We start from the raw sequence: 23,074 nt of genomic DNA on the forward strand, positions 1-23,074 counted from the left end.
TCTGTAAGTAAATATTTTCAACCAAATTTTCAAATGTCTGTTTTCAGGTGAACCTGAAACAATTTTTTTTCCAGAACTGTTCAGTGAATGAAAATTTCAGGAACTTGCATAGTTCTATTTAAGTTTCTACCTTTAAGTAACCAATTTTAAAAATGTTTCCCTTTTAATTTTAGATTCAAAAGAGGATGCCTGTGTATTAAAATGACTTTGAGAAATTATCTTTAAAATATCATTTTTCATTTTAAATGCTACAGCAACAGCTGGAACACTTTATTAGATGCTGCAACCAAAGCAGACTTTCTGTGACACCTATGCTTCTTTGTTAAATTTTTGGATGAGAAAAAAAAAAGAAACAATCTTTGTGTCTGTCCTAAGATATAGTATTGATTTATAGGTGGTGTTATTATCTATCTTCTTTTATAATACATTTGAAAAAGCCTGTGGATGAGTTTACCTTGCTCTCTCTGATGCTTATAGGCAATCCCCTGAATATAGTTTCCTCCTTTTTATAGTAAGAGTTGATTTGGAAATAAAACTGGTTCATAAAAAAGAATCAAAATCTCATCAGCTAACGCAAGGATTGGAGAGAGAAGTTTAGTTACTGATTGCTTGAGAGACTTACACTTGTTTTGGTGGCCTTGCAGCTCTGGCTCATAAGTAAAATCAGTTAGGCATTTAAGGATGCCATTGCCTTGGAGATGTCAAAAGGATTGTAGTCAATTAAGGAATGTCTAGTGTACCTTGAGGTTAAGTTAAACAGTGGTGATTATTATGAGATATTTCCATAATTGTTTGGCAAAGAATTTTCACTATTTATATAGTGAAACTCATGATATAAAGGCAGATTATTCGGCTCAAAACCCCTACAATCAATCAGCGATACTGTCTATCAAATGTCTCACTCAGCCTGTAGTCATTACAATATCTTTTTTTCCCCCTCCTTTGGAGACATTTGGGATGACTCAATTCCTCTAATCTCATAGCATTCCTTCTGTCTTTAGAAGGGAATTTGTAATTGTTGAATTATTCTTGGCCATCCTTCATTCGGAATTTATGTTGTAATTTCAGCAAAAGCCAGACCTTGTACAGCAGTTTTCATCTTTTTCAAGGCTGCTTCTATTTCTTGAAATGCTGGAGGGTTTCCAATTATTCCTTCTGGTCTCTTTGGATGTGAAGTGTAACAGATCATCTGAGAGTCGTGGTTCAACATTGTTAAGCTTATCAATATAAATATAATGTTAAACCCTTTTTAGATAATTGGGGCTATGTGTGAAAATGTGACCAATTTATGCATAAATTGGTCCTACATTTCTTTCTTTTTCCTTTTACCAGGAAGAATTGCATTGTACGTGGATTTCAGGCTGCTCCTGGTCGGGGCTTCTTCCATACCTACTAACTGTTGATTAGGTTGTTCCATTACATCACAACACCAGCTCTAACCTGATGCCAGCCAGCTATACAAACAAAATTCATTAAATCAAACTGAGTTCTCATAGTAAGAGTTTTAAAGCAAACAAAGTGTTGATACAGTGGACACTAATATATGAAACACTGTGGTTTGAAACAAAATCTTTTTAAAAGATGCCTTATTATCTTTAGAGTTCGAGAAAGTTGACAATAGGAGTTGTTAGAGAAAGCGAGAGATGAGCCATGCAACATGCAGGGTGACATGCCTAACTACCTAGCTTTGCCTACCTCTCCAAGCAAATGTGTTTTGCCCACCCAGCTACTTACAATTGGAAAGACAATTGTTAGAGGCTGCTGTAGAGGGCAGCTGAAAATGTGCCCTTCCTGCTCTCTGTCCCATAGCAAGTGGGTATTTGTCATAGAGTTTCTTAAAGTAGTTTGTCTTTTTCCCTGTGTTTATTGTGTTCATAGGAGGGTAGTTTGTAGCCTATCAATATGATGAAGTGAAGTTTAAAATTACATTGGGAGCATGTTTAAAGACCATCCTGTAGGTCCAGGGAAAGGGCTTATCCAGTCTGTTCAGGCCTGACTCAGCCCTGGCAATCCATTATTCATGTTGACCAAAGTAGCTAATCAGGAGAGCTTGTTTAGGCACAGTGTAATGTTGCAGTGATAAAGTTAGCATGCTGTGTTGGTGGATGGCCAGCAGAAAAGAATGTTGCAGAGTTGGCTACGACTGATGGATTGGGCTTGGAGGCTTTCAGAAGGACATTGTGCACACAGAAAGTAACAATGAATAAAGCAGATAAAGGACCAAGGAAGGGCATTGAAGTGGTGAATGATGCACTGTAAAATATTACAAATGATGCTGTAAAAGCACTAAGAGCATTATTTAATAGCACTGATTAGAGATGGGTGACATTTTTCATACAAAACTGTTATTGTCAGGATTTCTGGTTTGGCTAGCAATCCAAAAAATCAGTAGCCAACATATTGAAAAATCAATTAATCACACAACCCTAGTCCTGATGAGGGTTAATACCAGATTTATAGTGCAAGGATACTTTCATGCAAATATATGGTTTAGATTAGAAATGTGTGGTTTAGGCTTATTAAGCTAGCAATAATGTCATTTTAATATAATCCATAACAGACAAGAGACTAGGAAATTACAAAAGGGGATTATTTTTCTTCCTCTCATCCTAGAAATTCCACTTAAAAAAAAACGCAACCAGTATGGTGTTATTGACTAATGGTCTTGAATTCTGGATATTTCAGAATTACCACAGTATTCTAGCTCATTATTATAGGAAATACGGATGTTCAAAAAAAAGATGGAACAGTGACAGCCGGCCGGCAGCTCACCACCCCCACCTCCCCAGCCCTGCCATGGGCAGGCTCTACTGGGGGGGTGGGGGGGGGAAGTGACAAGGGGAGTCACTCTCCCGTGGCTGGGGAGTGGGCTGCCGGTGGGGCCTGAGCTACAGGGGGCCCCATCCTTCCCTCCACAGTGGTGGTACCCCCCAGGGAGCAACTGCCTGCTAGCACCCTGCCCTGGTAGCACTGGTGGTGGGGGGGGGGGGGTGCTACCACAACAGGAAAGACTGGGGCCCCTCGTAGCTCAGGGCCCACCAGCAGCTCTCCCCCTGGCTGTGGGGGAGGCAGGCAGGCTCCACCCAGGGTGAACCCTAAATTGAAATAGCAGGTTTTTAATTTGTGGGTTTTTAATTGTGACCCACCATTTTAATTTAGGGGAACTAACCACATCCCCCCCCCCACATAATCGCATGTACAAGTGCCTTTAGATTTTTTCTTTGAAGAAGTTCAAATATTTGGATCTGTGCTTCAGTACATCATTCCCCATTGCCCAATAATAGTACTTTTGAGATCAACAAAAAAGAATTGTGTGGAAATAAATTTATAGTCAGCAATATTTTTTATGACTTCATTAAAACAGAGGACTCCCGTTCTGTAGATGCATATGCACACCTACCTGACTTTACTTATGTGAATGGATCTCCTTAAATACTTTCAGAGTCAAGATCTTTCTTGTGATGGTTTTGCAGACCTCAAAAAAATGAAAGTGTGGTTTTGGAGGCTGCGTGCCATTGGTGATAATTTGGCCCATATTATTGATGAATAATATAGAATCTGTTGGTATGCAAAAAGTTTTAATAAACAATGAAACAATGAAAACATCACTAGAATTAGTATTATACTGAAAAAAACTAAAATCATAATGGCCTGAATTGGCTTGGGGTAATTGGTAGTCCTAGAGTATGTCTACATGAGACTCTACATCACCATAGCGATGAGCTCATAAACATAGCTCCTCACTATGGCAACATAGCATCAGCAGGAACCATGATGCTGATGCTACTTTCCAGTAGTAACAAGCTACTGCACAGTAGGGTTGGAAATGACCTGTACACTGCCGGGACTGTGCAGTAACAGCTGTTACCACTCGGTCATTAAGTACTTCTTTTAGCAAGTACTAAATAACTGTGCAGTAACAACTCCACACTCAGGGGCATATGTAGACATGCTCCTAATGTAGAAAATGCTGTACAGCTCACTTACCTTTTCAATGAAAAGCTGCTGTTATGTTAAAAATAATCCTTCTGTAAATGTTCAGTAGGACCTGCTTATCAGCACTTGGAAGCTTGCAAAACTACGATGAAAAATTAAGATGAATTTGCTGGTTTGCAGATAACTGGAATCCAGAGCAACAATGTGAGTGGGCCCATTACACCCCATGGGAAGTTAAAGACAAGACTATATTTTCTCTTTCTCTTTTCCTCTCCCCCTAGTCACTGAAAACTCCAAATATAATCTACTTAAAAATATAATAATCTTAAAAATAGCAGCTGCTGTTGCTGCTTTGAGGGGTGAAGAGAGTGGGGTGGGGTGTGGCATCTCACTTCTCTTATTGCAGTTCTTCTATAGCCACGGCACTAAGGACATCCTGATCCCCACCTCATTTGCAGTGGTCCTCAGAGCTGTTATTTTCCTTGCACTTCTTACACTTCAAGCTGGAGGTTCCCCATCTTTCCCACAGCAACAAGAAGTTAGGGTTATCTTTGACTTTTCCCAATGCTAAGGGAGAAAGGAGGAGGCATTGGCTTTCCAGAATACTACTGCAGATGGGGAGCAGGGTGCAAATGCAGTGGTGCATTTGGCAGCAGCTTTTCTCAAGACCATCCAGCCCTCTGAGAGGCCACCAGGTTGTTCCTCCCATTGCTTCCACCAAAACTCCTGGAAATAATGAAACCCTTTGTCCATGTCCAGTTCTTAGAGCAGTAGCAGGAGCAGCCATTTGTAAATTGATTAGGGCTTTATTGGGTGCCAGGGCAGGACAAGTGATCATCTTGTTTTCCTGCCATGTCCTGTGGAAAATTTCTCATCTTCAGCGCTGGTTCCACTCCATCACTTGCTGGTCTGCTAACCTCACTAATCTACACCCATTTGTCAATGCAAATTAGCATGGCTCTGCTGTGTATGGCTTTTTGAGGCCACCTGTATTTACAATGCATAATGGTATGTCTTTAGGAACAGCTTCTCTTTGGGCTTAAAAAATGTGAAGCGGATGTGAATGGTTCTATCCCAGATAAACCTCATATGAGACCCACTCTATTACACACAGATCCTCAGGGCTCCATACAATTTAATTATAAAGCACCGAAATATAAACTGACAAAAGTGACTAATGAAAGAAAGAAATAATGAATTGAAGTTTATTTTATGAAAATGGAATGTTTTCTCCCCCTCAGGGTGAACCTTACAATGAGGCAGCCCAGCACTTGCACAGCAATAGAATAATGGAAAACAGGAACAGCATGCTGACGCTCCAAATCATAAGTTACCCTGGAAGCAAAATGGCTTGGTAGGAATTTTCACTCAGGCCAGGTATCTGATTGGTTTACCAGCCTAACTGCATAGTAAATGACAATGTAAGACACCCATTCTATTTCCCTTAGCTAAAATCCTCTCTAAGCAGTATGTCCTCTGTAATCTGACAAAGTAACTAGAGGTAAGTAATATGCTAATACAAATAGAAAAATGGTCTTCTGCTTAAAACACAAGATTGGAATTTAGAAGACGTTGGTTCTGTTTTCAGCTTGCCATACAGACCTGGTATGGCCTTGATGAATTTCCTAAGTCTTGATCAATTTACTTAGCATCTGTATTGGATATAGCAATACTTAAATAGCGATGTGTGTGAAGTGCTCTGAGATCCTCAAATGAAAGGCAATTTGAATTATAAACTATCGTGAATCTTAGCTAAATGATCTACCCTCTTTCAAGGGGGAGTTCATCAGGGGAGGCTGATTTATATTTGGACAATTATAGAGAAGAATGGAGAATAAGTTTCCCGTTCAGCCAGAGCAATCTTTCTCAAGATGCTGGTCCAGGCAGCAGTTTTCCCAGTAAAATCTGTAATGTGTCAGTGTAATAATGGTGGCTCATGAGGTTTGATATTTTTTTCACTCTGGCTTTTAACAGAAGATTCAGAATACTGATGGGGAATATCAAGCATAGTTTGAAGTCTTCTATCCACTGGGTGTAGCTATACATATACTTTACTGCAGAGTTGACTAATTAGCTCCACAGTACAGCATCACCATCTACACGTGTGCCCCTATTAGGGTGCAATAAATTAATTAACTCTGCTGTAGGATAGTACTGTCTGAGACAAGTACTATATGATGGTGGAGTTATTTAATGCACCAAAATGCATGTGTAGATGGTGACTGGGGCTGTCTGGGGCACAAAGATGCTACAGTGCAGGGGCTGCCTGCTGACTAGCCCTGTACTATAGCACCCTTGTGCCCCAGACAGCCCCTCTTCAGCACGTTGAGCCAGAGCAGAAGGAGAGCAGTTCCAGGCTAGCAGGATGACCCCCCAGGTTCCCTGCCAGCTGGGGCTGCTCTGCCTTGGCTCAAAGTGCTGTGGTCTCAAGCACATGTGTAAAAGCTGTACCCAGGAGCAATAAACTCCAGCACAAATTGCACTGGAGTTTATTGCTATTTGCTAATTGCACATGTAGATGCAACTGCTTTATTCTAACTACTGAAGGTCTATTTTGCCTAGACATTAAGTCACGTTTTGCAAGAGGATAAAGATTTTAATTAATGAATGATGGACTGAGTCATGCATTATTACATATTAGCAGCAATTCCCTCATCTCACCAAAACCCATGCATACATTTTCAAATGATAATGGCATATCAGTGGAAAGGGTGAAGTATAGGCATCTTTAAAAAACATACTTTTTTTTTCCAGATTCATTTCTGCTGTGTTTGTTATCAATCAAGACCTCCCTAATTTTCTTTCTGCACATATCTATTGATGATGTCTCCATTATCATTTCAAATGTACCGTTGTGGCCTAAACCTGATAAATATAATATAGAAAAGTGACTGTACACAAATGTAAGCTTTTCTTCCTATAGTACCTATACCGATTTGGTGGCTGACTCTCCAAATCAAAGTGAATCAGAGGACCCTTTAATCTCTCCAAATCGATTCAGAACCCTCTGAATCAATTTGGAGAGATTCAGAAAGATTTGGTAGTTCAGATGTAGATACAGCTTTAAATGTTTTTTCTACATACTTCTAGGTAGTAGGGGCTCTGAGTGCTGTGGTGCTAGGGCAGATGTAATGTCTCACAGAAGCACGGGGAGCTCCCCAGCACGCTTGGCAGCAGACCCAGAAGGGAGCCAGGAGCACTTCTAGGTCCACTGGGGAATGTGCTGGGGGGCCCCCCAGCTCAGTGACTAGTGCCTTCTGGGTCTGGGGGAGCACCTGGACTCCTCCTGTGGCCGATTGCCAAGCAGGAGAAGCATGGAGGGACCCCCCAGCATGCTGCCCAGCAGACCCGGAAGTGGACCAGAAGTACTTCCAGTCCACTTCCAGGTTTGCTGCCGAGCATGCTGGAGAGCCCCCCACTCTGCTGTGGGACACATCCACCCCAGCATCACAGCGATCATGAGCTGCTAACTCAAGGTGTGTAGAAAAAACTTTTAAAGCCATGCCTGTGTCCAAAATGTCAGATTTCGATTTGGCCAAATGGAATCGGGGACAGTGATCCAAATCAACAGATCAAATTACCGTCTCTGATTCAGGCTGAATCTGAATCGCATAAGGCCCATTTCACGCACCCGTAATAGTTACCATATCCAGGCATTCTACAGATTACTGATGACAAAACAGGGTCAAACTTCCCTTTACAATGGCTCCAGTTGAACTGCTTCAAGCTAGCTTATGTAGCATTGCTAGACTTATTACTATTAACTACCTAAGGAATTTGATACTAGGAATATAGAACAATGACATTCTAAAAGGTGAACATTAAAATATTTCATCCAGATTCTGCTGCGTCCACTACTCCTGCTGCAGATTCTGATGCCACTTTATAGACTTAGAGCCATGACTGGTATGCACTGACAGATAAAGTATGGAATTTAACACACAAGGAGAAATCTAGACTTGGATCTTGTGACACCGTGTTATTTGATTCCTTTGGCTGCTGTCTATGACTGAATTAATGCATATTATAAAATTATGTTCAGCCATTTTCATAAGCAGAAGTCAGTTACAAAGAGTTTCCAGATGTCTGCTTAATTTATTTTTATATTTTTATGGTGTCTAATTGATATAAATTTTACTGACTAAATGGTTAAAAAAGTTGAGGCACACATGTAAGTATACTGTGCTTGAGAAACTGTCCAAAGTGCCAGCGTTTGAAAACTAAAATCTGAAATGTAACAGACTTACTGACAGTGCTTTTATGGACATATGAACATGAATGTAGCCTTTTAACATTTGGGTAATTCTACTGTTTGTAGACATAAAAATAAATGGCCCTACAATTAGTTTAGGGTTGTAGGTTTAGTGTAGGGAACTAGGTAAAGCTATGAAAATAAATCAGGGCAAAATTATTTCTGGCACCACATCTGCTGGATACATTGAGAAACAGATATTTTACATACTTGTTCAGTGTGATTCAGGAAACATATACTCTGCTGTGCTAGACTGGTCAGGTGGATTCCCAGAATTTATATCCTTTGCTCTCTGTTTTCAGACATCTTACTTTATGGTCTGCAGCCATACCGTTTTGGGCCAAGATCTTATCCGGTGTCACAAACTAAACTGTATCCAGAATGGTCAATACGTAAACCCTTCCAGTGCAAGACAAGAAGTATTGTTAATGAATAGGTAGGTATCACTCTTCTCTGAGACAAATGCCCCGTCAGGGTGTTATCTGGCACTGCATTGTTGCAGGTGCTGTCTTTCAGGTTATATATAAAACAGGAGACTTGACCATTAAAGGTTCCATCGCACTTTTTGCTAGAGGAGAGAAGTTACTCCTAATGTCTTAACTATATCTCAGTTTATGTACTTGTTTGATATGCTTAAAAGTTCCCAGACAATTCTGACCACATATTGTATACTTATTTCCTCAGCTAAATACTGCTTGTTGCAGTGTTACTTTTAACGTTATTGGTTCTACCTCAAATGGTATTTTTTCTTAGCCTGCTTATTGGGAGAATTGAATTCCCCCTGTGAACAGTACCAAATTCTAATAATAATTATGGTCTATGGTCCAGTTTAGGATTGTGCACTTTCTCCAATCTGCAACCTTCTCCCACCAATATTAATGAGAAGTTTACAAAAAAAAAAGATCAAGGCTAGAGGCATATGGCTTTTATGTAGTAAATAAGCTTTTAGTCATTAGCATTATTTGTTTTTAAGTGCCTGAGTGTTGCATTTGGTATCACTCAGTGGGAAAATATCACACATTTTCTGCCCTTTGCTTTTCTTCCTTCAGCATCTCTTCTCTGTTTCTACGCCTTTCTTTCTCTTTATTTTTCTTCCTTCTGTTCCCTTGCCATGACTAACTTCTGGTACCCGCCATGGGGGAATCAACCCATCACACTCTTTTCTCAGTTGCTAAAATTCTTAGCAAGGAAATAGGTAATTTTGACATGGGCTGATCAACTATTGGAATGGTGGGTAAGGGAAGAGTGAGTCATTGTTTCAGACTGGTTTTTGCAGATGTGAGAAAACAGCAGTCCACCTGTTTACTAGTTCACATGCAGAGATTATCATCAGACATGGGCTTGACATTTAAAATGCTTAAAATACTGGAATCTGAATAAACTGAATATGTACCACATTTGTACAGTGAGTTGCACTACTCTGGCCCTTGGGCTTTCTGCTTTACTCTGCTGCAGTACGAATGCTGCTGTTCATACTGTTTTTAAAATGCTTGTGTATCCTGAAGTTTTCAATGGTCCCTGTAAATTTAAGATAATTTTTAAGAGCATGGGAGTTGCCATAATGGACAAGACAGTTAGTCCATCTAGTATGTTCACTGCAAAAATAACTGGGGGCATCTACATGCGTCCTTTACTGTGGAGTCAAATAATTAGCTCTGCAGTAAAGCATCACAGTCTACACGTGGTGCTATTTGGCTGGAGTAAACTTCTGTAGGATAGTATTGCCAGACACAAGTGTTATCCTATGGTGGAGTTATTTATTCTACCACAACACACATGTAGACAGTGATGGGGCTTGTGGGGGCATGAGGGTGCTATAGTGTGGGGACTGCCTGCCGGCTAGTCCTGCACTGTAGCACCCACATGCACCAGCCAGCTCCTCACAGCAGGTTGAGCCAGGGCAGAGCAGCTCCAGGATGGCAGGCTGACCCCGTGGGCCCCCTGCCAGCCAAGGCTGCTCTGCCCTGGCTCAGTGTCCTGAGATCCCAGGCACACATGTAAATGCTGTGCCCGGGAGCAATAAACACTGGCACAAACTGCACCAGCGTTTAATGTGTCACCTTAATAGCACATGTCGATGTGCCCACTGAGACCTAATACTTCAATTTGTAAGAAGGCCCTACAGTGTATCTAGCCAAATTTCAGTGCTGTATTTGGGTGTATAAATTCTGTTTGTGATCAGTGCGCACATGCAATTAGATGATCCTACTGTTCCGTATCCCTAACTGCATATTTGAACCAAGCAATAATGCTTGAAATCTTTTTACCTCACAGGATCCCACATGTTCATCATCTATCAAATTATCCAATAATGTAGAATGTTGCGTTATTTTAAGTATTACATTGTTAAATTAATGATTTTTTTCCCCTCATGCCCAGATGTACTCTATTTTACCTTTTCTCTGAAATATTAGCCACAGCTAGGAACGAGACACTAAGAAAGGCAGATAAGTGTTCTGAGCCAAGGTGGCATGAATAGTCCTCTTCCTGCCTTTGCTTGGCTGGATTTCAAATGCTCAGGGTCAAACCCAAAGCCAGATTTGGGGGCAGGTAGGAATCTTTCTTTCCAGATTGGTTTAGATACAGGGGAGTTTTAGCTTTCCTCTGCCACAGGGGGTGTAGGTTTCTTGCCAGGACCATCAGGGTGCATCTCACATAATCAATCACTTCCCATTTCAGTAACCTCTGGATTTGGTTTGACCTCAGGCTCTGCGTATGGCACACATACTATTTAACCTTCTGAGGGTTGAAATGCTTTAGCCTGCTCAAGTTTTGTGGCTCAATTTAGGGGTATCTGGGTAAAATGAAATGGCTTATGATATACAGGAGATAAGACTGGATAATTTAATGGAGCCTTCTGGCCATAAAGCTTATGAAATTATATACTTAGCTAGTAGCAGGTGAAATTGGATATCATCCTATCTTGTCACAGTGAGCTAGATCCAAAAAAGGACTTAGGGTCTCCAACTCAGCATTGCTGCACCTATGTTTTAGGCACCAGTCCACAACAGTGGAACCAAAAGGCCAATGTCAGACACCCTGTGCACTGCAGTGGAGAGGGAGTTAGGTACCTCTGAATGGGAACTGCAACATATTGAGTAGGAAGCTACCTCTAGGTTTAAAATTAATCTAAGTCCAGGTAGCCCATTGAGTTGGAGCAGGGATTGGCGCTCTTTTGCCATCGTGTGCCAGCCTCTACCATGGACCACACCAGAGTTCAAATTATACACCGGCTTTTGAAGGGGTGTACAGTGGTGGCAGCTGGAAGGAGCCATTGCCACTATCTGAGCTAGTTAGAAAGGCATGGGGCAAGCTGGGGGCTCTCATCTCTTATGTCACCCCTCCATGGCTTCCACCCCACTCTTGTAGCTGCAACCTCGTCCTCCAGTATCAAACCTAATCAGAAGGTAAACACAAGCCAAACTGCTTCAACTAAAATTTCACGCTGGGCCATTGCCTCATCACAAGCCCCTGGCAGCTCAATGAGGTGCCTGCCAGTCTGTCTGCTGCAGGCATCTCCCTCAGGAACCCCTCTCCCTGCAGCCTGCATGGCCAGATTTCCTGCTTAATCCCAGCCACTGGGTTTATGTGCCTAAAGCTCCGTCCCTTCCTGTCAGGTAGCTCTCCAGCCACAGGCAGGGATTTCTACTTTGGCCTGCTTACCAGCCTGACCTTCTCCGCTGCAACTCAGCTCAGCTCAGCTGTTTGCAGTTTTTTAGTTCTGTGCTACTTGGAAGTTGGCCCCTTAGCTGCTTACTGCAGAGCAACTAGCTCCAAAATAGTCCCTCCTCAAGTGGTAGCTCCTACCCTTGCTGTCTCTGGCCTGCTTACTTTCTAGCAGTTGGCCTTTGCCTAGCTGCCAGCCCCAAACAGCAAACTTGGTCTGCCACTCATTGCTTAAAGTCTTTAACAAGAGCCTCTGGCTCCCTGTTATAGGAGCCATATGACTCTAGCCTGGTGGTCAGGGCACTCACTTGGGAGTGACTTCCCAAATCTCTGTTTTCCATGACTATGAAAATATTTTTTACAAAAAAGTCAATTACCCAGTGATTTTCAATGAATAAATGCTGTTTAACATAAAATGTTAATTATAAATGTATTAAACATGAATATTAAATATAACAAAGGAGAGAAAGGCCTACTTCATGTATTGCAACTGAGCTTAGGTGCTGACCTGCTCAGCACTGTCGAGACTGAAGTGCTTCTGGGCATGTCCACCAGCAAAGCTTTAGGCACTTGGGAAATTTTAATATCAAAAACTGAACCCCCTGGGAGAATTTAGGTGTCTCCAGGTTAGGGTACCGCTGAGTGGAGATTCTGAAGACAGCCATTTTGGACTCAGGTGCCTACAAGAGATAGATTTAACCTTAATACCAACTGAAGTATGTTATCATTCGCTGTTATTTTTTACTATACTGTTTTAGCTGTAGACTTCACTAGCTTACTGTCCACTTATCTTCCAAAGGGGAAACTTGCCTCAGTGAACAGGGTTAGCAGAAGGGCTACTTAAGTTTCATTAAAACAATATATCTCCTCAAAGCTTATTTTAAAGACTACAGTGAAGCATCAGTGTTAGGTTGGCTTTTGCTCAGCCCCTGCACATGACAGCTGTGACCTAAATCAATTAGCAGATATCCTTGGATCATTCCTTCAGAGAGTGCTGCATACCCAGGCCATTAGGCTTACAGAAAATCTGAGTTTTCAGTCGAACTTGACCAAAAAAAAAAAAAAATTATATATATGTGTGTGTGTGCACGTGTGTGTGCGTGCGTGCATGTGTGCGTGCGTGCATGTGTGTGTGTGGCAGACTTACTGATACAGCCCAGACATCCGGGCTTGGAGAATCTCCAGTATGATTGGTGGAGCCCATCCACCAATCAGGTAATGGCAGGGAGGGGCTTGCCCCGCCCCTATCTGGGGTGAGCAGAGAGCCCTGGACCTGGTTTAAGCCTGCACTCTGCCGGTCTGGCAAAACTTTGGGAGGCAGAGCCTCCAAAGACAATAGAAGGAGCTGTGTGCCCAGCATGCAGCAGACGCATTGGGGTTAAGAAGAGCTGAGGAACAGCTGCCCAGCCAGCAGATGCTGCTGGCCTTAAGAGCTCCTATGGACGCCTCTCACTGGACAGAAGCAGCGGATGGCTTTAGCCCCAGTTAGTACACAGTGTGACGCATGGGGCAAGACCCTAGGAGCTGTGTGAGACAGCTTGGGTCTCCAGCAACTCAGTGCATGCAGCATGGAGCCAGAACCTGGGAGCAAGAGGCTCGGGTCTGCAACCCCTGGCATGCAGCCAGGGCTCTGGGTGCACGGAGCCAGCGAGACTCTGGGAGCCATCCACAGAGGCTCAAGGTTCTGTCTCCCGGCACATGGCAGGGAACCCAGTGCAGCAGACACCGTATGGAGGGTCTGGGAGTGGACTGAGCCCTGGAGCCATGCAAGGTGGTCTGGACCTTCAACCCTGAGCAAAAGCCAAAGCCCCCAAGAGCATGCAACGGTGCTTGAGGGTCTGAACAGGGAGTGGCCCAGGAGGAGTCAGAGGCACCAGAGGCTTATCCAAACAGGGATCCACCCACCTGAGGGGACAAGGACCCCCATCTGGGCATCGGATTCATGAGTTGCTGGGGGATAGGGCTCCCACAGGGGAGAGGAAGTCCTTCTTGGCTAAAAAGCAGTTCCTGAAGAGGAGGTCCAGGGAGGGTCCCTTCTGAGTTTGTGGCCTGCCTAGGGGGCTTGATATGAGGCCCAATGGGCAATAAGATCTTCCCTCACGGGTCACTAGAGTGTAATCCAGGCCCTAAGAATGTGGCGGGGCCTTGGGGACCTTTTTAATAGTTTAAGGTTACTTCTACGCTTATGTGCCTTATAATTTGTTACACTGCACCTTATATTTTGTGATATTATATTTTATGTTTTGTGATATTGTATCCTGTGAATTGTGCGCTCCCGTATCAGTAAGAAAACTAACATTAGAATGTAAAATCTACACTGAGGTCCTGCTAGGACCCCTCCCCATTACTTACCTGTGTTTACTTGTAACTTACCTGAACCTCAGTTGTGGTCATCAAATGTAGAGAATCAAGGTTATTAGTCCTATATTATATGTAAATATCTGTATCAGTTTTATATTAACAGTTATTGTTTAGGGTTCCCTGTAAATATTAATACATTTGTATATCATTTAATATTCTCCTGGCCTGACTCTATAGGGAGTGGGGAGACTGCTCTCAGCTTGCAATTCTCTCCCACAGCACCCCAGCCTGCTGCCAATCCCCTTCAATCAGAAAGGGGAGTACATACCCTGGGTACACCCGGGCTATATATATATGTATATGCATTTATACAGATCTGTTCTGGGGTTGGGGTTTACATGTCATAAATTTTAAAGCACTGCAGAAGTCTGAAACTCCTTCAAAACTCCTTCTAAGCCATTAGACATGAAAGCTTATGCCATATTTTGCAAGAGAAATAGAATTAGAATTTCAAGTTTGGTCTTTGTATTAATGTTCTCTGTTCATATACCTAGCTAGAACTATTAAACGTAAATTTTAAATCCAAATTGTTGGATAATGAAAAACACTTCCTCCTCACACATCTTTGTTTTAATAAATAAGGCCAAAATGTGCCTACCTTGAATTCAGTGAGCTTGCTAGGATGAGTAAATTGAATCAATATACAGTATAATATGAATTTAATATATGTAAGGTATACTGAATTTTTAATCAGCTATATATTTATTGTGGTGAGGAGTAACAAATTATGGTACCAGTAGCACATACAAGCTTATGGCATTCCATTATTCTTAATTAATAGGTAAGTACAAAGCTTTTTTTATTTATACTGGAGAAAATCTTACCAATATGGTTGCAAATATATGTGTAAAAATGGGGGAAAATGTGTCTCTTCACTTTTCTACTTTAATAGTAAAAACACTTTCGCTTTCTCTTTAGTTTTCTGGGCTAACTATTTAGTCTGCATCGTACTGTTATTCTAATGTGTTTATAACCATATCTTTAATAAAAAATAAGAAAGATGCATGTGCTTAATAAGAAATGTACTATTTTGTTTGTCAAAAATGTACTAAAAACACCTTGCCTGAAAAGAAAACAACCAAACAAACAAACAAACAAACAAAACCACACCCCAAAACCAAAATATAAATGATAACTACAAGTTCCCAAGATCTCTCTATTTGGAATCTGGTTCATAAAACTATCATTAAAATGATAAATTAGATTATAAAATGAATAGGAGAATAAGTGCAGGCTAAATTATTCATATATTGCTAATCCTTGCATTTTTCCTCTTCCCCTAGCTTCACTGGAAAACAACCTCCTGAGAATCCTTGGTTGACAAGATTTTATTTTACCTTTATACCCCAAAAAGAAGAAACTCACTTTTGATTTCTAGAAGGTAGCACCAACTACAGCAAGTCATTTTCATCTGTTCAAAAAACATAATAATATAACAATTATACCTTTCATTTCAGTGGCACTTTTCCTCTGAGAATTTCAAAGCTCCTGAGAAAAATTAAACCAAGATTTCAAAAGATAGGCACTTAAGTTTAAGTTTCCAGGATCTGATTTAGATTCCTGAAGAAATCGGCTGATTGTCAAAAGCACAGAATACACAGCTTTACCCATTTGGCGTTACTGGGAAGTGGTGAGGGCTCAACACTTTTGAATCTTAAACTGCAATTTTTTGGGAGCCAAATGTATACTTTTAAGATGAACTGCAAGCTTCTTTAAAAAAATAGAAATACTTTTTCAACATAAGGACATCATGCATTCTGAAATCTTTATAAAAAACATAGAGTTATTTGGGGGGAAAGTACCAATTATTTAATTTCTTGATAAATAAAACACTCTTAGTTTCCCCTCATATTCTAAACATATTGCATACATTGCTTAAATATTAAGCTGTTATCCTTTCTATCTATAGCAAGAACAAAGATAATTTTCATAGGTCCTTTATGGAATATAGAAGGCAACCTTATTATGGATGATTCAGAGAAGGCTGAAGTATTTAATGCCTTTTGTACTTCAATCTTCACAAATGCAGGCAGCTACCAGATAAGTGCAGTTGGCAACAAAGATAGGGAAGGAGATAAATAGCCCAGAGTAATAACAGAACAGGTTAGGGCTTCCTTAGAGAAGTTAGAGGGTTTCAAGTTGGCAGGGCCAGAGAGGATGCATCCTAAGGTACAGAAGGAATTGGGTGAGGTAATTTTGGGGCTATTGGCTATCCTCTTTGGAAACTTGTGGAGGTCAGGTGAGGTCTGGGATGACTGAAAAGGGCAAATATAGCACCCATCTTTAAGAATGGGAAGAAGGAGGTTGCAGGGAAATACAAACCAGCCAAGCTGACCTTGAAACCTGGAAAGTTCATGGAATAGGTCATCAAGGAATCTATGTGTTTTCTTTAGGAAGCACCTGGTGAAGAACAAGGTGATCAGGAATGGATGAATTCAACAAGAGCAAGTTATGCCTGACAGGCATGGGGATAGAATAATGGATGTGTTATTCCTTGGCTTTAGCAAGGCTTTTGACACTTTCTCCCAGGACATTCTCATTAACAAGCTAAGGAAATACAGAATAGATTAAAGTACATGTAACCAGTTGGATCATCATACTTAGTGAGTAATTATCATTTATCAGTGGCTCAGCAGCTCAATGATTGGACAATAGGGTTGAGCACCTACTTTGCAAATTTGTGGATGACACCAAGTTGGGTGGAATATCAGTTTTTCTGGAGGCTGTGGCTAGTACCTAGAATGACTTGGATAGATTGGAGAAATGGTCCACAATCAATCAAATAAGATTCAACAAGGACACATCAAAAGTCCTGCATTTGGGATGGAATAATTGCATGCACAAATACAGACTGAGGAATTTCTGGCTAGGCTGCCATACTGCAGAGAAGGACCTGGGAGTTCAGTAGACCATAGGTTGAGTATGAGCTAAAAGTGTGCTCTTGTTGTTATTGGGCTATATTAACAGGAGTTAATGACCTTGGGAGACAGGACTAGGAGCTCAAGCTCCAATAGGGGAAATTTAGGTTGGAAATTAGGGGGAACTTGCTGACTGTGAGGAGAGTCAAACATTGCAACAGACTCCATAGAGAAACATCCTTGGAGGTGTTCAAGAACAGATTAGACAGACACTTGACTCAGGTGGTTTAGTCAGGAATGCTCCTACCTTGAGCACGGGGTTGGACTAAAGGACCCTTCCAGCTCCACTTTCCTATGATTCCTATGTTAATAGAGAGACTGTCATTGCCATGGAACTATGTATGTTTTGTCACTAGCATATGGAGAATGTAACATACAGTTTTTAAATGTGAAAATGTATGCATGTATACATAAGTAAGCATGAAAATTATGAGGAAAAATTTGGCACCGCACCCTAAATTCTAGCACCACCCATAGGTCCCAAGCTTCTTTTTTTTCCCCTGAAGACAGTGAATGAGGTAACAGACTTTTAAAAAAGACCACACCCTCTAAAAACTGTGACATAGTCTTTCTTTAATATTTTATTAATACCATACTAGACCTGCATCAACAGAAGTGTCTGCTTAAAAACAAATAACACAGTGTGGCCCATAGGTAGACCAAGAGACATTTGAGTCCCGATTAAAATAGTTTAGGCTGTTCTCTGTTACCTGACTATGTACTGGTTCTTTTCCTATCCCCCTCTTTCTATGTCTTTCTTGTTATGCTCATTGGTAATTCAGTAGTTTTCCCATTTTGGTACATATACAAACAGAAAGTTTTGTAGCATTTAATTAGGGCCGGTAAGATTTTATCCTTGTTTCTTATTGTTCTTCCGGTTTTAGCCCTGGAGTTCTGTGACAACATTTTTCTTTCTTTTATTGCTGGTTTTTTTTCCCAGTTGCCTCCTTGTGACTGCATTGCAGAAGTTGGGGCAGTATTCTGCAGCAACAGAATCACTTAATAGTACTTGATTTCATACCATCTGGCTATTTCCAGGCATGTCACTGGACTTCATTTCCAATATAATCATGTTCTAGTTTTCTTGAAGTACAAGTACAAACTGAACTTTCCAGAAGCTAATAGCAGTACTGACAGTATAACATGCAACCAATAAAGTTTTATGGCACAATCTCATGAAAACAAAAACAAAAAATGAAGGAATTAGTACCTTTGGGTCTCAAGTAAGGATTTCCATAATTCTGAATGTCTGAAATTGGGCAACTATATCATTTAAGTACCTAAAGAAAGAGCCTTCATGTTCAAAAGGCGGCTTCAATAGAAATGCTGGGTGCTTGGCTATCCTGAAAATTTGGAATTTTTTTAATAGGTGCCTAAATATAGATGCAGGATGGATGCCAATTTCCTACTGGCATTTGAAAATGTAGTCTTGAGTCTGTGCTTCCTGTGCATAAGGGAAACAGCAGAATAACATTGTCTCTGAATTGGATCTATATTCTATTAAACTGGCATTATAAACCTCTGTAATGTGTAGTTGTTAGAGTGAATATTTATGCACTTTGGCTGTCATGACAGTCTGTAGGATATAGAGGCTACCTGAAAATGTTCATTTCCTTCTAATTGTTCTGAATACCTGAAGTAAGGAAATGGCTGTTCTGAACCTCTAAGGAAGGAGCCCTCTGCCATCAACCAATGATGAACCAGAAGAACAAATGAAGTGGGCCATATTTGCATGTATTTTACCACCTTTCCTGTCTGAGTATTTTGGCTGTTTTGCTTATGATTCATTTATGTTTATGATGTATATGTATCAAAACACTGTTATCCTCATCGTGTGACGGATGTGCCAAAGAATTATATGCCCTGAGTTGCTTTAATGTAACTTCAGTTTTTCACAGCTGGACAGAGGGGAAGAAGGATTTTATTTTTTGTGATAAGAAGTAATTTGGATTTCGTGCTACTGAAGATATAATTGCTATAGGTGTATTTGGAGCCTAAGGATCTATACTTGGCATCATAGCTGGAGGTAATATAGCAGCCAGGGATAAGGGTAAAATAGTACTGCAGTGAGCAGGTAAAGATGGTGGGGGTGCAGTTGTGCAGTTACTGCTCCCCTCCTCACCCCCCATCTCCCCCGTTCCTTCTCCACCTAAACTTTAAAACCAACTTCTTAGGAGAGGCAGTGGCCTTTCTATTCAGGCAGTGCTGAAAGCATCAGTTGACTTCATGGCTCATTATAATCTACCTGATTCCTTCTAATCTCTCTTCACTTCACAGGAGCTAGCAACCTTGTATCCTTTTTAATGGTCTTGATGCCTCAATATTTAAATTATCCTTTCTTCTGCAGTATTGCTGTCTTTTAACCATTCCTGGTAAAGTTTCTCTTCTGTTTCATATCCTGCAGGTTGTTTTAAGTTCTAGGTGAAAATCTTAACTCAAATGTAAAAACAACTGACACTGAAGTATTGGAGGCACTGTCAAAAATCTCAAGAAGAATAGATTTTGTTTTATGAATCTGAATAAGAGATCTACATTTAACTATAATGATTACAGGACTAGTGAAACCATATCTTTTGACTATTTGTGCCTAGTTTGTGTTTTTTTTTAATTTAATATATTATCTAAGAGATTAATAAACATTCCAATAAAGTTATATTTGTTTTTGCTTTGATCTTAAATTGTAGTGTGAGGCCTCTAGCATATTAGTTAAGCATCTAGTTTCTCTTTAACTGTTTGTTGTGTTATATGCAGTAATGAGCCACACCATCTTCACACCCCTTTTCAAAATCCTAGATCCACCCATGGCAGTGAGAGATGGCACAGAATAAGTAAAGTAGTCAGAAGTTGTATGATCTCTCCACAGAAGCCAGCTATCTGTTACCACAGGGGTTGGAGATGGACCGGTTTGAATATGTTCTTCAGCCCTAGGACTAATTGCTGACAAAAAAAATGCAAGTAGAGTGCATAGAGGAAGTTGAGAAAAAATTCCCAAGTGTATGCCATGTTCTTTCCTCTCGTTTTGCTTTATACACAAATTAATTTCAGGGAAGGGAAATATTACCTGTTAAAAGTGCCCATGGAAGTTATCTAGTTTCTCCTCAGTATTTGGGTTGGAGTTAGGGCTGTGTGAAACTTTGGTCCCATGTGAGGTTCAGTAGCCAAATCTCCAAATCCAAATTGAATCAGAGGACCCTTTAATCTCTCCGAATTGAATCAGAACCCTCTGAATCGATTCAGAGAGATTTGGAAGGATTTGGAGATTTGGACATAGAGACAGCTTTAAATGTTTTTTCTACATACCTCTAGGTAGCAGGGACTTATGAATGCTGTGATGATGGGGCAGATGGAGCATCCCACAGAAGCGTGGGGGGCTCCCCAGCGTGCTTGGCAGCAGACCCAGAAGTGGACCACAAGCACTTCCAGTCCACTTCCAGGTCCACTGGGGAGGGTGCTGGGCCCCCTTCCACCCCCGCCATGCCCCTCTGTCTCGACAACTGGTGCCTCCTGAGTCGGGGGGTGTACCCAGGATCCCCCTGCAGCTGATCACTGAGCTGGCGAGGCACGGGGTGGCGGGAAGGGCAGTGTACTCCCTGGCAGACCTGGAAGTGGGCCAGAAGTACTTCCGGTACATTTCTGGGTTCTCCACCGAGCACATGGATAGCCCCTCTCTCCCCCGCACATTCCTGTGGGATGCTCCATGTGCCCCAGCATTGCAGCAATCACGAGCCACGCCTGCTACCTCAAGGTATGTAGAAATAACTTTTGAAGCTGTGTCTGTGTCCAAATCACTGATTCTCTGAATCGCATCAAATCTTCAGATTCAGATTCGGATGAATCGAATCAGGGACAGTGATCCGAATCAACTAATCGAATCACTGTCCCTGATTCAGGTGACTCTGAATAGGGCCTGCTTCGTACACCCCTACTGGGAGCGTATGCTCAGGCACTGTATGATCACTAATTTTAAGAGGATGCCCTCATTTTTTGAACCTGTCCCCTTTGGAAGTCAGGAACACCTGGCAGAAGAGTTATCTTTACAACAATGAATATCACAGGTGTACGTATTCTGTTTAGAAGAGGCTTATTAAGCCATATTTGTTTTTGCAGCAATGGTTGTATTTTACTTAAAGCAACATCAAGTACAGTAGGTACAATACATACCAATCTCCCACAGTTTTCATTTGCTTACTGTATGGTTTATAGTGTCTGGATTAAAGTTTAAAAACAGCTATAGAAATTGATGGAAAACTGATAATTGAAAAATTGGCACAACCTAATTTGTGAAAGGTTATAGAATCACAAGCCCTGCACTTGTGTAGTTCAAAATAGTACACATCTTGTTCCTTTAACTCCAGGTGTATGTGTCTTGCCTATTTCTTGGAAGTGACTGTGTACAGGCAGAACATAATTGGCAGCCTGTGACATCCCTGTCTGCAAGTGTCTCTCTAAATGGAGCATATTTCAGCCTTTATCTAGTGATGGCTGTTACCTGAGAGAAGCCCAGGGCCATCTCAAAGGGCTTGTAGCGGCTAATTGTGCCTGTTAGGACTAGCAATTAGCTGGGGATCTCTCGACTAGGCAGCTCCGACACCCACTAGCTTTCAGCTCTTTTCACTTCCTTTCAGTTAACTAGCTGTGCCTAATAGAAGAGACAAGGGACAGGTAGGCAAGTGTACCGTCACACAGAGGAAGGAAGAACAGGGAAACATACAAAAGCATGAGCGAAAAATAGACATAGAGACATAATAACACATAAAAACATGCTCAGCTTATTACAGAAACAAAACAGCACAGTGACCTATCCCTTATTAATAGGTATCGGGAACTACAACTGGACTATTTGCACAGTTTACATTTTAGCTTTAAGATAACAATAAAATCTAATTACGTATAGGTCATAAAAGAGATCACATACATATGGTGGCTGCTGGTTACCATGGTGCAAACAATGGTTTCAATGGAAACATGAAGCAGAACATCTGAGAATTAAGATAATAAATCAGTTTCATTGAATAATAAAGCCTTGCACTTACCCATTAATTAAGGATAATCGTATGCCATAAGCTTTTGTGTGCTATAAGTAATGTGTTACTCTTTACCATAAATATATAGATGATTAAAAATTCAATACACCTTACAGGTAGTGAATTCATACCAACCTCTGTGTATATTACAAAAGAAAGATGTGAGCATTCTTCTTACACTTATTATTTTTGTAGTGGGGAGAATGTTTCAATTATCCAGCAGAATTTAGGTTTTTGATAGCTACTAGAAGACCTGAGAAAAATCAACTGCTGTTTCAGATCTTTGTGAAAATCATTAAACATTGTTGAGATAATTCAAAGGCATCTACAATTGTTCATAAAATAGGCCAGATTTGTGTGATGCTTGGTACTGAACTGAGACATCCTTATAAAGCAACATATGATATATACAATACACACTGCTCTTATATTGACCCTTTCATATGATACAACCTAAGGAGCTTTACAATCCATAACAAATGGACCCTAAAACCTCATTGAACTCTATATGCAATTGAGAACAAATGTCTTAAGACTAGCTTTCAGACTTGAAATAATATCTGTCTCATGAACCAAACAAGAGAGAACATTGCAGATCCACAGGGTGTCAGAACTAAAGGGTCAAGCCCTGAAGTCTTGAGCTTATACCTGGGAATGAATTCATTGCTAGACCAGGACATTCAGAGCAGGGCATTAGTACATGTTGTTTCAAAAAGAAAAGGATGTATACATTTATTTGGACTTTCATATTTTTTAAAAGAGTATCTTTGAAGATACTTCCTTTGCCACTGCTTTTATAAACATGTTCATTTAAGAAACCCATCTATGTAAAATAATAATGCCTAGCTTGAAGCATTTTTCATCCATATATTTCAAAGAGCTTTTCAATGAAGTTAAATGGCATTATCTTACTGAGA

At 40.9% G+C, this 23,074-nt stretch overlaps 1 long non-coding RNA gene across 1 annotated transcript; it reads left to right on the forward strand.

The window, feature by feature from the left end:
* Positions 1 to 4,901: 4,901 nt before the first annotated feature.
* LOC132243604 (uncharacterized) lies at positions 4,902 to 19,843 on the forward strand. Its single transcript, XR_009455285.1, has 3 exons — positions 4,902 to 5,313; positions 8,491 to 8,624; positions 15,499 to 19,843. It is a non-coding gene; the product is annotated as an uncharacterized LOC132243604 (long non-coding RNA).
* The last annotated feature ends 3,231 nt before the right edge of the window (positions 19,844 to 23,074 follow it).

Source organism: Alligator mississippiensis, chromosome 10 (genome assembly GCF_030867095.1).
Source record: "Alligator mississippiensis isolate rAllMis1 chromosome 10, rAllMis1, whole genome shotgun sequence".
Classification (NCBI taxonomy): domain Eukaryota; kingdom Metazoa; phylum Chordata; order Crocodylia; family Alligatoridae; genus Alligator; species Alligator mississippiensis.